This window comes from Macaca nemestrina, chromosome 6 (genome assembly GCF_043159975.1).
Source record: "Macaca nemestrina isolate mMacNem1 chromosome 6, mMacNem.hap1, whole genome shotgun sequence".
Classification (NCBI taxonomy): domain Eukaryota; kingdom Metazoa; phylum Chordata; class Mammalia; order Primates; family Cercopithecidae; genus Macaca; species Macaca nemestrina.
This window is the reverse complement of record NC_092130.1, coordinates 174,057,773-174,076,772: the sequence shown is the minus strand read 5'-3', so window position 1 is coordinate 174,076,772 and position 19,000 is coordinate 174,057,773. Positions and strand designations below refer to the sequence as shown.

The 19,000-nt window shown below is 36.0% G+C and overlaps 1 long non-coding RNA gene across 4 annotated transcripts in view; it reads left to right on the top strand.

Moving 5' to 3' along the window:
* Positions 1-19,000, top strand: part of LOC105489469 (uncharacterized) — a 349,939-nt gene that overhangs the window by 310,395 nt on the left and 20,544 nt on the right. The window lies entirely within an intron of this gene.

The following is a 19,000-nucleotide window of genomic DNA, read 5'->3' as shown; positions in this document are numbered from 1 at the left end:
GTTAGTTCCACTCGTTTTTAGATTATTTTTGGATTTCTAAGAGCACTGTCATGTCATCTGAAAATAAAAGAGTATTACTTTTTAAACATTTATACATTTTATTAATTTTTTCATGTTTAATTGTACTCATTAAAACCTTGATGATAGTGAATATTCTTGTCTTTTCCACAATTTCAAGATAAATTATTGAATATTTCCTCATTAACTATGATGCTAGTTCTAGATTTCTCGGACATGCCCTTTATCAGATTGATAAATTGTCTATTACTACCTTTTGAGAGCTTTTATTATGGTTGGGTAGTGAATTTTATCAACTTCTTTTTCTATATCTGTTGAGATGATGACTATATGAATATTCTCCCTTATCTATCCATGGGGTGAATTACACTGACTGGATTTCAAATGTGAAATCAACCTCTTGTTCATGAAATAAACTCTACCGGGTGACAGAATATCATCCATTAATATAGCCTAGGCTTTGATTTGCTAATATTTTATTAAGAATTTTTACATCTGTTAATAGGACATTGGTCTAGAATCTTCTTGACTTGTAATATTCTTGTCAGATTTTGGTATGAAAATTAATCTTGCATTTAGAAAGAAGATGGGAAATGGTTTATATTTTTCCATTTTCTGAGCATTTTTATTTAAAATTGGTATGATTTGTTCCTTAAGTGTCTGTTAGAATGCACAGGGAAGCCATCTGTGCCTGTAGCTTTCTTTCTAAGTATTTTTTTTTAATTATGGAAACAATGTAAATATAGGAATATATAGATTTTTTATTTATTCTTAGGATGGTTTTGAACACCACTATGAACCAAGTAGACTTAATTTATATTTATAGAACAATAACAATGATAGAACACACATTCTCCTCAGTTAAACATGAACATTTGCCAAGATAGACCATATTATTGACCAGAAAACAAGCCTTAATAGATGTATAAAAATCAAAGTCATACAAAATATGTTATTTGGTGACAACAAAAAAAATTGCTAGTTAATAATGAGGACTATAAAAAATGACAAGGGGACATAAGGAGACATTTTGTCTTACAGAGACACATATGGACATTTTCCAACGCTCTTCATTCCTTTCTGAGATTCTGTGTTTCTTTCAGGTTGTAGGATTTTCTTTATTACTTCTTAGAATGTTGACCTGCCAGTGACAATGTCTCTCAGCTTTGATTAATCTGATAATGTCTTTATTTTACTTTCATATCCAAGGACATTTTCTCAAGGTAGAGAAGTGTAGATGCTTTTCTTAAGTTTTAATGATGCTTCCCAACTTCCAGTTTCTGTTGAAAATTCATCTATTACTCTGATTGTTATTTCCTTGAGAGTGATGTGGGTTGTTTTCTCCTTTTAAGGTTTTCTCTCAGATTTTTAATGTTTGTCTACAGTGCACCTCAGTGACGGCATTTTTTTTTTTTTTGGGTATTCACTTTTAATATATAGTCCTTTTCATAGTTTTTCATAATTTATTTCCTTCTCTCTTCAAATATTGCTTCCACTCCATTCTTTCTAGTCTCTTTTCTGGGATTCTAATTATATAAATGTCTTTAAGATATATTTATATGATATTTGTAATATATATGGTTTTCCTTTAATCGTAATAGAAGACATAACCAGCCACACTATTCTAATCCCTGAGTAAACATGGAAATTCTTTTCATATAAAACTAAAATACACTCCCATCTTACATTTGCATTTATTTTCCTAATACCTGAGTTGAAGAGATTAGATTAGATGATCCCTTCTAAATATCAACTGTCATAATCTGTTTTGCGCTGCTGTCAAAGGATAGGGTGATTTACAATGAGCAAACATGTATTGGTTCGTGGTTGTAGAGGCTAGGATGTTCAGCATCAAGTGCTGGCATCTGGTGAGGGCTTTCTTTTTTTTTTTTTTTTTTTTTTTTTTTGAGACGGAGTCTCGCTGTGTCTCCCAGGCTGGAGTGCAGTGGCGTGATCTCGGCTCACTGCAAGCTCCGCCTCCCGGGTTCACGCCATTCTCCCGCCTCAGCCTCCCAAGTAGCTGAGACTACAGGCGCCCGCCACCACGCCCGGCTAGTTTTTTGTATTTTTAGTAGAGACGGGGTTTCACCATGTTAGCCAGGATAGTCTCGATCTCCTGACCTCGTGATCCACCCGCCTCGGCCTCCCAAAGTGCTGGGATTACAGGCTTGAGCCACCGCGCCCGGCCTGTGAGGGCTTTCTTGCTGTGCCATCACATAGTGAAAAGTGCAAGAGTGAGAGAGCAAGAGGAAGCCAAATTTGTTCTTTAATAATGGTATTAATTCCACCTGTAAGGGCAGGTCCCTTATGACCTAATAACTTCTTAAAGGTCTCATCTCCTTGTAAAATTTCATTTTATTTTTAGTTGACACACAATCGTTGTGTATATTTATGGGATACAGAGTGATATTTTGCTACATGTGTACAAATATGTAATGGTCAAATCAGAATAATTAGACCTCAAACATTTATCATTTCTTTATGTTGAGAATATTCAAAATACTCTCTTCTACCTTTTTTAAAAAATACAATATTGTTAACTATATTCATCCTACAGTGCTGTAGGACACTAGAACATATTTACCATATCTAGCTGTAATTTTGTATTCATTAACAAACATTTCCCTATTCTCCCCTCCTCCCATGCATTTCTCAGCCTCTACTAACAACCATTCTACTCTACTTTTTCTAGCTCCTACAGATGACTGAGAACATGTGATATTTATGTTTCTGTGCCTGGTTATTTCTTTCAATATAATGTCCTCCAGACTAATCCATGTTGCCTCAAATAACAGGATTCTATTATTTTTGATGATGGAATAGTAAGTGTTGGATTTGTTGGATAGCTGAATTTTGAAATTTTTAATTGAAATGAAATAGAATGCTAGGTTCCACTGTGTGTATATGCCACATTTTCTTTATTCATCTGTTGATGAAAATGTAGGTTGATTCTATATGTTGGCTACTGTGAGTAGTTCTTCAATAAACATAGGAGTACAGGTATCCCTTTGATATACTGATCTCCTTTCCTTTGGATAAATACCTAGTTAGTGGGATTGCTGGATTCTATGATAGTTCTATTTTTACCCCTTTTTGTTAGAAATTTCCGTTTTCTTTTCCACAATTGTTACACTAATTTACATTCCCACCAATCCTGCCTCTTACCACTGTTACAAAGGCAATTAAACTTTAATATGAATTTTGGAGGAGACAGACATTTAAATCATAGTACCAACCTTTAGTGTTTTTCTTTATGGTACTTTGAGAAAATGTCTAAGGACAGCAGAATTATACTAAGTGTCTATTTATTGGATATTCTTTGGAATATATTGTAAGAAAACAAATATACTTCTTTGGACATGTTTTAAGGTTGGCACTATTCAAATAATTCTAAAATGAACTTTAGACTTCTAAGAAGGTTTTAAATATTAATGATAAGTTTTATGGTCACTAGAGTTAGCATATTAGTCATATATTGTAATAGCACAGAGCTGTTAAACAATAGTTCATCTTTTGATGCAACCTGGATGGTGTAAAATAACTGCCTGCAAATAGTTCAAATATTCTCTAGTTATATTGTTTTGGAGATATCATTGTGTCTCCATTTTCTTAGTAGCAAATAGTCCATTATGCCATTGTTATTGAACTTCCTTTGTAAACAGAATGTTCAAGCAACACTATCCAAGCAGAAAAATAATATATATTGCAAAGTTCCATTTTCAGGAAATGGTACTGTTAAAACTTGTCCATTTTCTCTCTGTATTTTAATGTGATTTTCTTTGTAATTATCTGTTGCCTTTGTAGTAAGGGAGTCAGGGAACAATAGCAGGGATTTTTTTTCCTAGTCAATTTAACAGTCAATTTAATGTGTTTTTTTTTTCTCTTAATCACATGGAAATTCGGTAGCCTCATATTATAAAAGCTAAGAATTAGTTACTTTAAATTAGTAGTTCTGAGCTTTTGGGTGATTAGGTTGATGCATGTCTTTCTCAAAATGAAAATCCTTTGAGGTATGTGTAGGTTTGGTGTGATTTATAGGAATATAATGCTGATTTCACTCATACTATTTCAGAAGTAGATATTAAATACAAAACACACAAAGTTCTGCAAATGTGATCATTTTATGGAACAGCATTTACGGTTTACTTTTATTGTCATTGCCAATGTAATACACTTCTAAAGCATAAAGATAAAGAACACAGATGCACAAAGGAAATAAAAATGACAAAAATTATATAAAATGCCATCTCAATAGTGTGCTATGTATATTTGCAGTGTATACAAATACAGATACATACATAGTTTAATATCACACTTTGCACATTGCTTTGAAGCTTTCTTTACTCACTTTGCAACGTATCAGGAGTATTTTTCTATGTAAATTGGTCTTTTTCTTATATATTTGTAATAAATACTTCAAAATTTTTCCTAAGTACATAGCACATTTGTTTAACCAATTGCTAATTTTGGAACATTTCATTTTTGCTGTGATGGAAACAAATATTCCTCTATTCAAGTTCCAAAACTGAAATTGTTGATTGGAGGAAGTTAATAGTATATTTAAAATAATTAAACACAAAACTAACAGTCTCCATTATAAAAATTTTCAATAACAATTGTAATAATCAAAGCAAAACAGTAAAACACTAAGTTTGAAATCTAAATGAGAGGGACAGTTTTGATCTAAGTGTGTTGCGGGAGGGGGGTGCGTTTGGCTGTGTCTGAAGACAGTTTTGGTTGCCACAACTAGAAGGGTGCTGCTGAACCTAGAGGCTGGGATTCGGGATGCTGCTGACCATTGGGCAATGCACAGGAAAGCCCCCATCACCAAGAATTATCTGGTTCAAAATGTCATTAGGAATTATACTTCATCTCTTTCTAGAGAGAGTTTTTCACATCTCTGCAATGTCATGAAACTTACAACACGTGCTGTTCTTGAGTGCTTACAACTACTAGGAATTCTTTACCTGTTCAGCCTATCCTGATCCCTACCAGTGGTAGTGGAGGGCAGTTAATAATATGATGCAAAAGGATAGGTTTCTAAAAAGGAAGATGGGCAGCCTATCAAGCTGTGGCTGACAAAAAATTGCTTTTTGAAGGACACTTGCAGAGCAGATACTGGGGGACCATGCCCCCATCCAGCACAACACTCAAAATGAAAATGAAGTAGAAAACCAAAGTTAAAATTCCTGCAACTCTAACATTGATTTAGGTTTAACAATATTTTATTTCTGTGGCCTTTGATCTTAACGTGTAAATATTGACAATCTCCAATATATACCACCGTAATTCCTTAAAACAGCCTTGTCTCCTAAAATGGAGTTATTCTAACCAAGACCTTTAAAGGTTCTAAATTTTATGTATGACTACTTTTCCCCAGCTTTCTGTTTATCCTACACTTCTAATTTTATTCTCAATATCCAAAATGTTTCTTTCCATCTGCATGGATTTTATATCCTGTAATCACAGGATATACTACTCTCACTTAGTCTTTTAGAGTACTTAATAACTTATGATTATTACTTCAGCTCATCAAAAAATGTGTCACTTCTTCAGTGTCACCAGGCATTCGCACGCATTATTGTTCCTGATATGTTTGTCTTGGTGCTCCCTTAATTCCTGTATTTCTTCCTTTGGATAAGTCATTGCTGATACGCCATCTTGCCAGGTTATGATTCTTTGTTATCTGCACTCATATAACAGAGTTCGTTTCTGCAGGGCAGATATCTGTATTTCTAATATACACTTATCAGAATGATGAGAAGTGTTCATGTAATTTATAAAGTTAATGCCTCTGATTGGGAACAGGTAATCATGAAGTTTCCAGACAAAACAATTTCTTCATGCGATAAAATCTTGGGGTATCTGTATTCCAAGTACACTAAAGTGGTGAATTTTGAATTGGCATTTTGTAGATTTTTAAAAGTACTTTTAACGAAAGTATAAGTAAGCTATTAGGGAGTGGTAATCTAGGAGAAATGTGAGATATCAGTATCTATAGAATTTTAGGCTCTAGTCCTATATTTATTTAGAGAATCAGAAAATACTATACCTAGAATTCATTAAATACTACCTTATTAAAAATACTTAATGGGTTATACGTTAGTATTATCCCTGTGGCTTTTACTTAAGAGATATTTAAGTGGTGATCACCAAAAACATTTATGAAGTTTAATTTTTAGTAATGGCACACTGGAAATGGTTTTCTCTCACTGGAAAAGAAAAAGGGAAAATTGAACAAAATAAAACAAAATGTGTCTAAAGGCACTGAAGAGCTACCAAGTACAGAGAAATTTCAGGCCCAAGACCCACAGAAAGACTCAAGACAAGAGGGGTAAGACTACCAAGAAGTGGAAGTCCCGGAAAACACACTAGCTTTGGCTTAGGGTCTTGAAATTCTCTGTGTGGGATCAAGGATTAAATGGGAAACGGTCAGCTCTTGTGTGGACTGAAGCTCACATTTTTTTGTATCAGTATTTAGTTGGGGTTAAGTGCTCTGAGACTGATAATGATACTCGCCTAGTTTCCTGCCAGTTGCAAAGGGAATGCTTTGGAGAAATATAAGATAATCTAAAGCTTAAAATTATCTCTACAACTAATATATGACAATCACAGAAAATCAGATATCCAAAAAACAAAATTAATGAAAACCAAAGGACAAAGACAGAAAACAGAAAAAATAAAATAAATCCAGTTAATGTAGCTATATGCAGATGTTAAAGTCACAATGTTAATAAATGAATTTTTAAAAACAAAATCGAGAATTAGATAATTTGGGAATACAAAAAAATGAAAATTCCAAAATTAAAAAATAGAATGACTAAAAAGAGCTTAACAGATAATGTTAAAGCAAGAGTAGATTTAGTTGAGGAGAGAATTAATGAACTTGAAGACAAATTAGAAATAAATTATCTAGGCTGAAGATGGCGAGACAGTGGATGCAAAGCCCAGGCAGGAAAAGCAAAAAGGAATACATGAACCTCACAGAGGATGAATGCAACAAAAACCACACTTAGGTACAAAGGGTTTATCAGGTAAAAAAATAAAACAACAAGAATAACTTTAAAATTAGACAAAGATGGCCAGGTGTGGTGGCTCATACCTGTAATCCCAGCACTTTGGGAAGCTGAGGCGGGCAGATCATGAGGTCAGGAGATCAACACCATCCTGGCTAACACAGCGAAACCCTGTCTCTACTAAAAGTACAAAAATTAGCCGGGCGTGGTGGCACGCACCTGTAGTCCCAGCTACTTGGGGAGGCTGAGGCAGGAGAATGGCGTGACCCCGGGAGGCAGAGCTTGCAGTGAGCCGAGATTGCACCACTGCACTCCAGCGTGGACAACAGAGCGAGATTCTGACTCAAAAAAAAAACAATAAAAACAATAAATAAATAAAATTAGACAAAGATGAGAGAATGACTCTGGAATGGCAGAGTAAAGAGATCTATAGAAACAAGCAACCACCATGAATTTTGATATGTATAGTTTTATATATAATGTGTGTGTGTGTGTGTCGCTCTCTCTCTCTTTGGAATGCCCTTGGGAATTATCCTAAGGGCATATAACAAATGAAGGAACACTTATTCAAGAAAATCTATTAATTCTCACCAAGAACAGTGAGATTCTATGGCATTTGAGCTTCAGACTGAAAGTAAGTGACTTTAGCAATTCACATCCCTCCCCGCAACATAAAAACACAGATCATTAGCAAAGGCCATCATGTACTTATAAAAGGTGGCATGATTGCCTATTTTTTATGCTTTCTTCTCTTAACTAACATACAAGAGCAATATTATTGAGCTTATAACCTATAGAAATATATTTGGTCAAGGATGTGGTTGGGACCAAAGCTATATTGGGGTGAAGAAATGATACCAAACAGTAACTTGAAAATGAAAGAAAACAACGGAGAAAGCCACAAAGGTAAATATGAAGTCTAATATGAAAACTCTTACAGTGAGTTTGAGGGATTTGGGGCCTAGCAAGAAAAAATATATGAACACGAGGTGGCAGTAAAGCACAACAAGCTTTATTCTGGTGCTGCTTTGATAGGATTGCCTGGGAGAGGAAAATCCCTCAGAGCCTGAGGTCTTCTAGACACAATGTCAGAGAGCCACAGCCCAGGAGGGGAGGAGTACACAGGGATTCCTGCAGGAGTGGGGAACTGGGGAGAGTGCTCACCTATCTAGAGGCTATTGCTCAGCAGGATGAGGAGAGGGAGGGTCTCCAGGTCAGAGAAATCCAAGGCAGCAATGGTTTGGGATTTTTATTGCCCAGGGCTTATCTATTACAAGCAGGTGTTGGGAATAGTTTTGTGGGTTAGTCAGAAAAGGAAGGCCCTAAATGCCCACATTTTTGCTTCCTTGGGCTATAATTAAAACCTGTGTAAAAGAAAATTTTCCATTAAATGTCTCAGGCTGCCATGATGAAGTAAACACCACAGGGACAACATACAAGAGCTATCTTTGGCTCATTTATTTAACAACTCTTTAAGTACAGCTTTCCTCTTTTTTCTTCCCTACCCTTATTTAAAAGACATGAAATTATGCAGCAGGAGCTGTAATAGTGTTCTGTCACAATTGTAACACCTATAGATATAATAGACATAGTAGTAATAACACTGAAAAAGAAAAGAAATAGTAGGCATATACATAACATTTATATATTTTCCTGCAATTAAGTTAGTATAAATCTGAAGTTAATTTTGGCAAGTTAATATGCATAGTATCATCCCTAGAACAACCAGGAAGAAATTAACTCACAAAAAATAGTGAAAAGATTATCAAGAGAATTACATTGTTGCCTTAAAATAGTCACTTAATTCAAAAGACGGTGGTAAGGGTAAACTAGAGAAAAAAAGAAAGACCTGGTGTATAGAAAACAAAATGTAGGATGGCAGACATAAATTCAACAATATTAATAATAACATTAAATGTGAATGGATAAAATAAGTAAATCAAAAGGCAGGGATTATAATGTCAGATTGGATGAAAAAAGTAAGAGCCAATTAATGCTGTCTAGAGTAGCCATATTTTAATTCAAATAGGATGAAAGCAAAATCATGGAAAAATATATGTTATGCAAATAGTAATAATAGTAATCAACTGATGAATGGGTAAATGAAATATTTGACAGTAAAAAAGAATGAAGTTCTGGTACAAGTTACAACATGGATAAACCTTGAAAATATGATACACACATTAGAAAAAAAGCATGCCAATTAAATGCAATTTATAGAGACACAACAAAAGAAACTCAGAAAAATGATGAAAAAAGATACAATTTACAGACAGCAAGATGGTGTAACTCCACTCGTGAAACACAATGGACTTTAAAACAACAAGCCTTACTAGAAATAAAGGGGGATATTTCACAATGATAAAAGTTTAGTAATTAAAAATACATAAGAACTGCATATGCTTATATTTCAAAAACATAAGAAGCAAAATTTACCAGAAATAAAAAGATAAGCAAAACCACCTGATAGAATAAGAAGAAAAATGCTTTTAACCCACCTGAAATAATAAGCAGAAAAAGTTAATATAATGTTAAAATTTTGAACAAGATTAACAGATTCGATCTGATTGACAATGTATATAGACTTTTACCCAACATCTCTAGAATGCAACCTTTTCATGTGCATGCAAATGATTTGCCAAAACTGTACATACGCTGAGCCATAAAGGAAGTACTAGTAAATTTTTAAGGATTGAATTCACATGTTTTCAGACTCAAGTGGAATAATCTAGAACCATGTTATTTAACGCCATTGAAGTTAAATTAAATATAACAAAAAAGATAACTAGGGTATCTTCACTCTTGGAAATTAAGCACTATGCTTCTAAATATCTAATGTCCCCACCAAAATTACAATAGAAGGTTAAAGAAGCATTTTAAACTGAATGACAGTAAGCCACTACATACCAAAATATGGCTCGAAATTAAAGGTGTGATTAGAGGGAAATTTAAAGACTTAAATATTGCATGATTATGAAACAAGAAAGATTGTAAATCAATGTTATCAACATTCTCACTGAAAAAATGAGAAGAAGGACAGCAAATTAAATCCAAAGATGATAGAAGGAAAGAAATAGATATAAACAGAATGAGTAACATAAAAAGCACAGAAGTAGAAAACAGAAATATTTAAAACCAAAAATCTAGTGTTTTGAAAATACTATAAAATAGACACACACTAACAAAGGTAGTCAAGAAAAAGACAAAAACTGTGAGAAGATAATTATTGTTGTTGCTGTTGTTATGGCAGCACAGTTATGGGAGTTCATTTTTGAACACAGGCTCCCACCTTCAACTTATCACATCCTTATCTTTGCTTGGGTGCCTCATGACTTTAAAGAGACTGTTCTGTGGAGAAGTGGAATAAGTTTAAAGGTGAGAGTCACGTTTTGGCATTCAGACCAGGTAGTAGGCTTTCTCCTACTACATTAACAAATGAACATTAACAAATGAATAATGTTAGGAATGCATGGAAGGTCACAGCTGCACCTGGAGGGGAAAGTGTGAAAACCATAATTTAGTAACATGATGCCAATACATCTGAAAGCATAGATAATAGAATCGTACAATATAGATAACTAAAGACTAAATGGATAATTTCTATAAAGCTAAAAGATAACTAAATAGATTCAAGACGATGCGATTACCTTGATAACCTAATCATCATTAAAAAACATTTGGAATAGAGAGCAAAACATTTAATCTCTCTTACCCCCAAATGATACCAGGGCCAGAAGGTTCCTGGCTGTGTGTGAGTAAATCTTTATTGCATGAGTCCTCCCTTACGCTGACTGTTCCACAAAGTAGAGCAAAAGTTCCTTTTATGAGGCTAATATAACCTTGATAACATTTCTGAATAAGAACTGAGTAAGAAAATTACATACCATATATACCATGAAATAGATACAAAAAGTCTAAATTTAAATGGGAGATTCAGCAGTATAATTATGAAAAATGTCTTCAAGACACACTAGGATTTGTCTCCTAAACACAGAGTGGCATAACAGTGGGAAGCCTATCAATTATAATTCACTACAACAATGAACGAAAGAACATCAACCAAATGAACGTGTCGGTTGTAAACACTAGAATAAAATTCAAAACTCACTTTTGATTTTTAACAAATGTAGAACTTTAGCAAAGTAGAAGACAAGAATTACTTAATCAAAACACATGCAAAAACCATTTGTAAATAGGAGAATTCCCATTAAGTAAAGAGTATTATATTCTCTGTCTTCACTAGTATTAAACATTTGAGTAATATGTGATATAATATATAATATGACTGAAAAAGAGGATGTAAGGAGTGAAACAGAAGAACCCAATGTGTCATAATTGTAGACTGTTGAAAATAGTCTACAACTGAGAGAGCTAACAGATGAAAAGAGCAAGATGAGTCTATAAGATGAACATATAAACATCAATAACAGCAGAAACTATTTGGGAACAAATATTCACAATAGCAATGATAATATATTTAAGAATGAACCAACAAACAAAATATGTACAAGCACTTAATAGATGACACTACAAAACTTTGCCAAAGGATAAAAGAACCGAACACAGGACCAGTAAAGTTAATAAATGGGAAATCTCAATAACATGCGGTCATTAACTCCAAAAGTCAAATTATAAAATTCTTACAGAAGAATAAACATCCCAGAATAACAATGGGTATTTTGAAAAATCGACAACAAGTGTTAAGACATACTATAAAATTATATTAATTCAATGAAGTATAATGTTGGTAAAGGCATAGAGAAATAATTATAAAAGCTTATTTATTTCTGTTTGTCTAACTATTCATGTATCCCCTATCTACATTTGTATATATGGACAGAAACATTAAATAATGTTTACTTAATATTAATGATTGGTTTTCCCTGATGATGGGATTTAGAGTCATATTTTCTTTTGCTATTTTGGTACTTTTCTTCACTGTTTAAATTCTTTATAATGTACTTTTTTTCTTTTTGCCAAAACAATTTAGTGAGGGTGTTTCTTTAAACAATTAAAGATGTTTTCCTCCTGTTATTAAAGAGGAATATTAAATATTTTGTATTTTCTATTTTTCTGTATATTTTTTCTATTTTCTATTTTCTATTAAATATTAAATATTTTCTCAGAGAAATATTAAAAAGTAAATTAGTTGACATTTAAATGACTATCTTAGTTGATGTGTTTTCCACCAAAAACCTGAACCATAAGGTGTGTGTACAGTGGATCAGGCATAACAACAGAATCCCATCTCCCAGCACTAGGATAGCAAGTCCCCATCGCCCCACCAAGCAATTCAATGGGTGAGTCAAAGGCATTTTGCATATTTCCAGTTTCAGTTGTTGGGGGCTGGGTGTCAGGGCTGTAAAAATAACGCGTCTGCTCTCTTTTCAACCACATGACTTGAAGAAATAATTCTCAGATCCGAAGGTGCTCTTCCCTGAAAAGTTGGGAATGAAGAGAAGAGAAATTTAATGACGTCCATTAGAATAACTCAATGCCCCACAGATAAAATGTCAATCCGGCGATAATTCCTCTTCTGGCTGCAGCTCAGCTTCCTTATGGTGCTCTCACACCCATAAAACACTGAGCCCAGACGAAGGCTGCACTGACTGCTGTTTGACTTGGCAGATTTAGAGGCAGAGACCACAGTTGCTGGGGTAGCAGCAGCCAGAATTGGCCGGTCGTAGCTGAGTCAAAAGCTAAAGATCTTGTCTGTATCCTAGTGATGCAATTAGACAAGAATAGTGAAGGAAGGAAGAAAAGTCCCAGGAGAAAAGAGGCTGTAGTTTTGTACATTCTCCTTATAAAATCACATTTATTGATCATGCAAAGTAGCAAGGGATATTCTTAGGCCATTTTATGGCAAATTAGGAGACAGAAGAAAGACTGCAGATTTATTTTATTTTATTTTTTATTATTATTATACTTTAAGTTCTAGGGTACATGTGCATAACGTGCAGGTTTGTTACATATGTATACTTGTGCCATGTTGCTGTGCTGCACCCATCAACTCATCAGCACCCATCAACTCGTCATTTACATCAGGTATAACTCCCAATGCAATCCCTCCCCCCTCCCCCCTCCCCATGATAGGCCCTGGTGTGTGATGTTCCCCTTCCCGAGTCCAAGTGATCTCATTGTTCAGTGCCCACCTATGAGTGAGAACATGCGGTGTTTGGTTTTCTGTTCTTGTGATAGTTTGCTAAGAATGATGGTTTCCAGCTGCATCCATGTCCCTACAAAGGACACAAACTCATCCTTTTTGATGGCTGCATAGTATTCCATGGTGTATATGTGCCACATTTTCTTAATCCAGTCTGTCACTGATGGACATTTGGGTTGATTCCAAGTCTTTGCTATTGTGAATAGTGCTGCAATAAACATACGTGTGCATGTGTCTTTACAGCAGCATGATTTATAATCCTTTGGGTATATACCCAGTAATGGGATGGCCGGGTCATATGGTACATCTAGTTCTAGATCCTTGAGGAATCTCCATACTGTTTTCCATAATGGTTGAACTAGTTTACAATCCCACCAACAGTGTAAAAGTGTTCCTATTTCTCCACATCCTCTCCAGCACCTGTTGTTTCCTGACTTTTTAATGATCGCCATTCTAACTGGTGTGAGATGGTATCTCATTGTGGTTTTGATTTGCATTTCTCTGATGGCCAGTGATGATGAGCATTTTTTCATGTGTCTGTTGGCTGTATGAATGTCTTCTTTTGAGAAGTGTCTATTCATATCCTTTGCCCACTTTTTGATGGGGTTGTTTGTTTTTTTTTCTTGTAAATTTGTTTGAGTTCTTTGTACGTTCTGGATATTAGCCCTTTGTCAGATGAGTAGATTGCAAAAATTTTCTCCCATTCTGTAGGTTGCCTGTTCACTCTGATGGTAGTTTCTTTTGCTGTGCAGAAGCTCTTTAGTTTAATGAGATCCCATTGTCAATTTTGGCTTTTGCTGCCGTTGCTTTTGGTGTTTTAGACATGAAGTCCTTGCCCATGCCTATGTCCTGAATGGTACTACGTAGGTTTTCCTCTAGGGTTTTTATGGTATTAGGTCTAACATTTAAGTCTCTAATCCATCTTGAATTAATTTTCGTATAAGGAGTAAGGAAAGGATCCAGTTTCAGCTTTCTACTTATGGCTAGCCAATTTTCCCAGCACCATTTATTAAATAGGGAATCCTTTCCCCATTTCTTGTTTCTCTCAGGTTTGTCAAAGATCAGATGGCTGTAGATGTGTGGTATTATTTCTGAGGACTCTGTTCTGTTCCATTGGTCCATGTCTCTGTTTTGGTACCAGTACCATGCTGTTTTGGTTACTGTAGCCTTGTAGTATAGTTTGAAATTAGGTAGCGTGATGCCTTCAGCTTTGTTCTTTTGACTTAGGATTGTCTTGGAGATGCGGGCTCTTTTTTGGTTCCATATGAACTTTAAAGCAGTTTGTTCCAATTCTGTGAAGAAACTCATTGGTAGCTTGATGGGGATGGCATTGAATCTATAAATAACCTTGGGCAGTATGGCCATTTTCACGATATTGATTCTTCCTATCCATGAGCATGGTATGTTCTTCCATTTGTTTGTGTCCAGGACCAGATGGATTCACAGCTGAATTCTACCAGAGGTACAAGGAGGAGTTGGTACCATTCCTTCTGAAACTATTCCAATCAATAGAAAAAGAGGGAATCCTCCCTAACTCATTTTATGAGGCCAACATCATCCTGATACCAAAGCCTGGCAGAGACACAACAAAAAAAGAGAATTTTAGACCAATATCCCTGATGAACATCAATGCAAAAATCCTCAATAAAATACTGGCAAACTGAATCCAGCAGCACATCAAAAAGCTTATCCACCATGATCAAGTGGGCTTCATCCCTGGGATGCAAGGCTGGTTCAACATTCACAAATCAATAAACATAATCCAGCATATAAACAGAACCAAAGACAAGAACCACATGATTATCTCAATAGATGCAAAAAAGGCTTTTGACAAAATTCAACAGCCCTTCATGCTAAAAACACTCAATAAATTCGGTATTGATGGAACGTACCTCAAAATAATAAGAGCTATCTATGACAAACCCACAGCCAATGTCATACTGAATGGGCAAAAACTGGAAAAATTCCCTTTGAAAACTGGCAGAAGACACGGATGCCCTCTCTCACCACTCCTCTTCAACATAGTGTTGGAAGTTCTGGCTAGGGCAATCAGGCAAGAGAAAGAAATCAAGGGTATTCAGTTAGGAAAAGAAGAAGTCAAATTGTCCCTGTTTGCAGATGACATGATTGTATATTTAGAAAACCCCATTGTCTCAGCCCAAAATCTCCTTAAGCTGATAAGCAACTTCAGCAAAGTCTCAGGATACAAAATCAATGTGCAAAAGTCACAAGCATTCGTATACACCAGTAACAGACAGAGAGCCAAATCATGAAGGAACTTCCATTCACAATTGCTTCAAAGAGAATAAAATACCTAGGAATCCAGCTTACAAGGGATGTAAAGGACCTCTTCAAGGAGAACTACAAACCACTGCTCAGTGAAATAAAAGAAGACTGCAGATCTTATCAGACTTACAGAGGCAGGTTTCTCCTGAGACAGCTTGACTTTTCATTGTGGAAATTTATCAGCTAAAGGAGTCGCTCACTGGTACCGGAGCAAGACGAAAGGTCTCAGGTCCATCACCCACACTTCTGCTTGGCAAAGCAGAGTTCCCTTTACTGCACTCTGTTACGGATTGAATTGTGTCCCCCCCCAAAAAGATGTGTCAAAGACCTAAGCCCCAGTGCCTGTGAATGTGACATCTTTGCAGTTGTCATAAAGTTAAGGATAAAACTATTAAAATGGGCCATAATGCAACATGACCCATGTCCTTCTAAGAAGAACATGTGGACACACACATATACACATGCAGGAGAATACTGTGTGAAGACACAGGTACACAGGGAAGATAGCATGTGGGGTGCAGGTGGAGACTGAAGTGAACAATCTGTGGCTACTGGAAGACGCAAAGGCAAGAAAAGATCCTCTCCTAGAGGCTTCAGAGGAAGCATGGCCCTGACAACACCTCAACTTTGGACTTCCAGCCCCCAGAACTGTGAGAGAATACTTATTGTTGTTGCTGTTGTTACGGCAGCACGGTTATTGGAGTTCATTTTTGAACACAGGCTCCCACCTTCAACTTATCACTTCCTTATCTTTGCTTGGGTGCCTGATGATTCTGAAGAGACTGTTTCTTTGGAGAAGGTGGAATAAGCTTAAAGGTGAGAGTCATGTTTTGGCATTCAGACCAGGTAGCAGACTTTCTCTTAGATCCAGTCATGTAGGCTTATACTTACTAGGGTTTTTGTTGTTGTTGACATGGCACTATTGTCCAACAAACTTCAGTTTATCCTTGAGGACCTTATTGGACTATTTCATTTTATTCAAAGCAACTTGTGGCCATGACTGCCCGTGTTCACAAAATCCTTGTCCTCATTTTCTTCTAGAGCACACATTTAGACAGTATCTCCCAGCCTCCCTTGCAGTTAGGTCTGGCTTTGTGATGAGGTTCTAGGTAGCATAGTTGGAACCGAAGTGGTTTGTGCCACTTCCATGTCTCAGTCCTGGTCCCCAAAATTTCCCACAGATGCTAGTCATACTCTTTACCCTTCTAGTAGATTGGAATGTAGACAACGAAACCACCATAAAAGCCTTACATGGAACATGGCAGACCTCTCTCAACCAAAATCCCGACATGACCACAGGAAATGACAACCCTCACGGGCCAGCTTTGGACTGTCATGTGAATGACAAATAAAGTCTTACTGTGATTAAGCATTGTACAGTTTGGAGTCTGCTTGATAGAGTATCTAGCATCACCCAAGCCAATGCAGTATTTGATGCCTTAAACTTCACACGCCTTTATAGCATTACACATTTTACTTCCTATCTTTTATAACTGATTCAGTGTGTTGTACATGTGTGGATGGATATTCAATTAATATGTGCTACGTTGATTATCAGCTCAAATGTGGCAGATGGAGATGGATTCTTCTTGACCTTGCACTGATTCTTTTTAATCAGTTGAAATTGCATTATCCCTGAATATTCTTCTTTTCATAAATTTGCTATGCATTTGAAATGTCAAATCTTAAACCTTCTTTGGCTAACCTTAATGCTTTCTTTTCATGTGAACAACAGCTACGTTCCAAGAGTCAAGAAATCTCAATATGAATAAAGCCAGGGCATGGACTCCCCAAGTTTGCCTTGTCCCCTGGCTATTTTACTTGTTCAGGTTCCTTTTGTCTAACACAGTTAGGGATATCAATACCACAGTGGAGTTTCTCATACTCCACGTTTCTAGAAATGATTGAAAGTTTTTTTAAAATATCCAAAACCAGAAGGAAAACAAGAAAGCATCCACTGGCTCTAAAAACTGTGAGAAATCCTTGAAAGGTATTAAGGCAGACATCAATCGTGTTGAAATAGAAAACTAAAAATTTATGAAATTGTGGGAAAAGCACAAAATCACACCTTAATTAGAGGCGGTGGCAGGAGGGGCCCTGGAAACCCGGGAAGTGACACCAGAAGGGGCTTCCAGCTGCTCCTGCCCATGCTCCACAGCCTGCCAGCTGCATACCTTGTTGGGCCAGGTTGCTGTAAAGGGACTATCTGCATAGTGTGAGAGCTTGGGTCTGAAAGCAGGGAAGTGCCTCGAATGGTTAGAGGGCCCCAGGCTGGAAGGGATTATGGTATGTCGCCAAGATGGCACGGCTCACAGCAGATCAAGGCCTCTCCTACTCTCATGGAAACAACCAAGGACCCAGAAGCCCTCCTTCCCTTTCCTAGGAAGCCTACAAATGGAGGCAACAGGCCTTCTCATACAGATGACAGCCAAATTCTAACGTGGTGGGCAGACTGAGAACTAACAACCCTGAGAACTGAGGGGAGGACGCCCACCCATGAAACACAGATAACTGAACAACCAGATGGCAGCCATGAGAAGTCCACATGCTGGACCTTCAGAGACATTGAAGGCGGATCTCGTGTGAATAAGAAGTGTGAGAATTAAAAACTTGCTCATGCAAATTAAAAGTGCAACACATCAGCTGAATAACATAATGGACACAATTGAAGAAAAAATTAGCTGACCAGAAGATTCCGGTGAGGAATTCTTCCAGAAGGTGACCTGAGAGGATAAGGACAAAGTAAGAAGGAAATGTTAAGAAGCATCATGAACAGATTCACAGATTCTAACATTCATTTCCTGTGCCGCTCAGAAGAGGGAATAGAGGGTACAGAGAACAAGCGGGGTGAAGAGAAGTAATAAGGAAGGATCTAGAGGGGAAGAGAAGGCAGAAATTTCAAAGGACTCTCAGTTTTTATTAGAAAGTACTTTAAAAAAAAAGATCCAGTAGGCATATGTAATTGAATTTCAGAAAACCATGTATAAAATACAAATCTTTTCAACTTTTCAACTTCTAGAAAAAAAGATGAAGCACAATAATGTAAATGCACCAAATGAGCATTAGAATTCAGAAATGTAGCAACATATATGAGAAGACAATAAAAACATTTTGAAATCTCTAAGAGAAATAACTTGGATTAGAATTCCATACTCGAAATGTAATTTCAGTATTAGGGTGGAATATTAAAGTTTTCTGATCTCCAAGGGCTCAAAGTTCCCAATCATTGATATAATACAGGCCTTGTTTACTAAGCATAATAAATTTTAGAGAAATAATATTGCACCAAAGTGCAATAAAACCAGAAATTAAAAACAATCTATATATATGTGTGTGTGTGTATGTGTGTGTACATGTATATATGAAGGAATGACAATAGCTTTTTGAAACTGTGATGAACCTGGAGTTTAAAGGAAAATTTATAGTTGTGAATGCATTCGTAAAGAAATTAATGAGTATGCAAAGTATGAAATAGATTTTCAAGCTAAGAAATTGAAAAAGAGCAATAAAACAATTA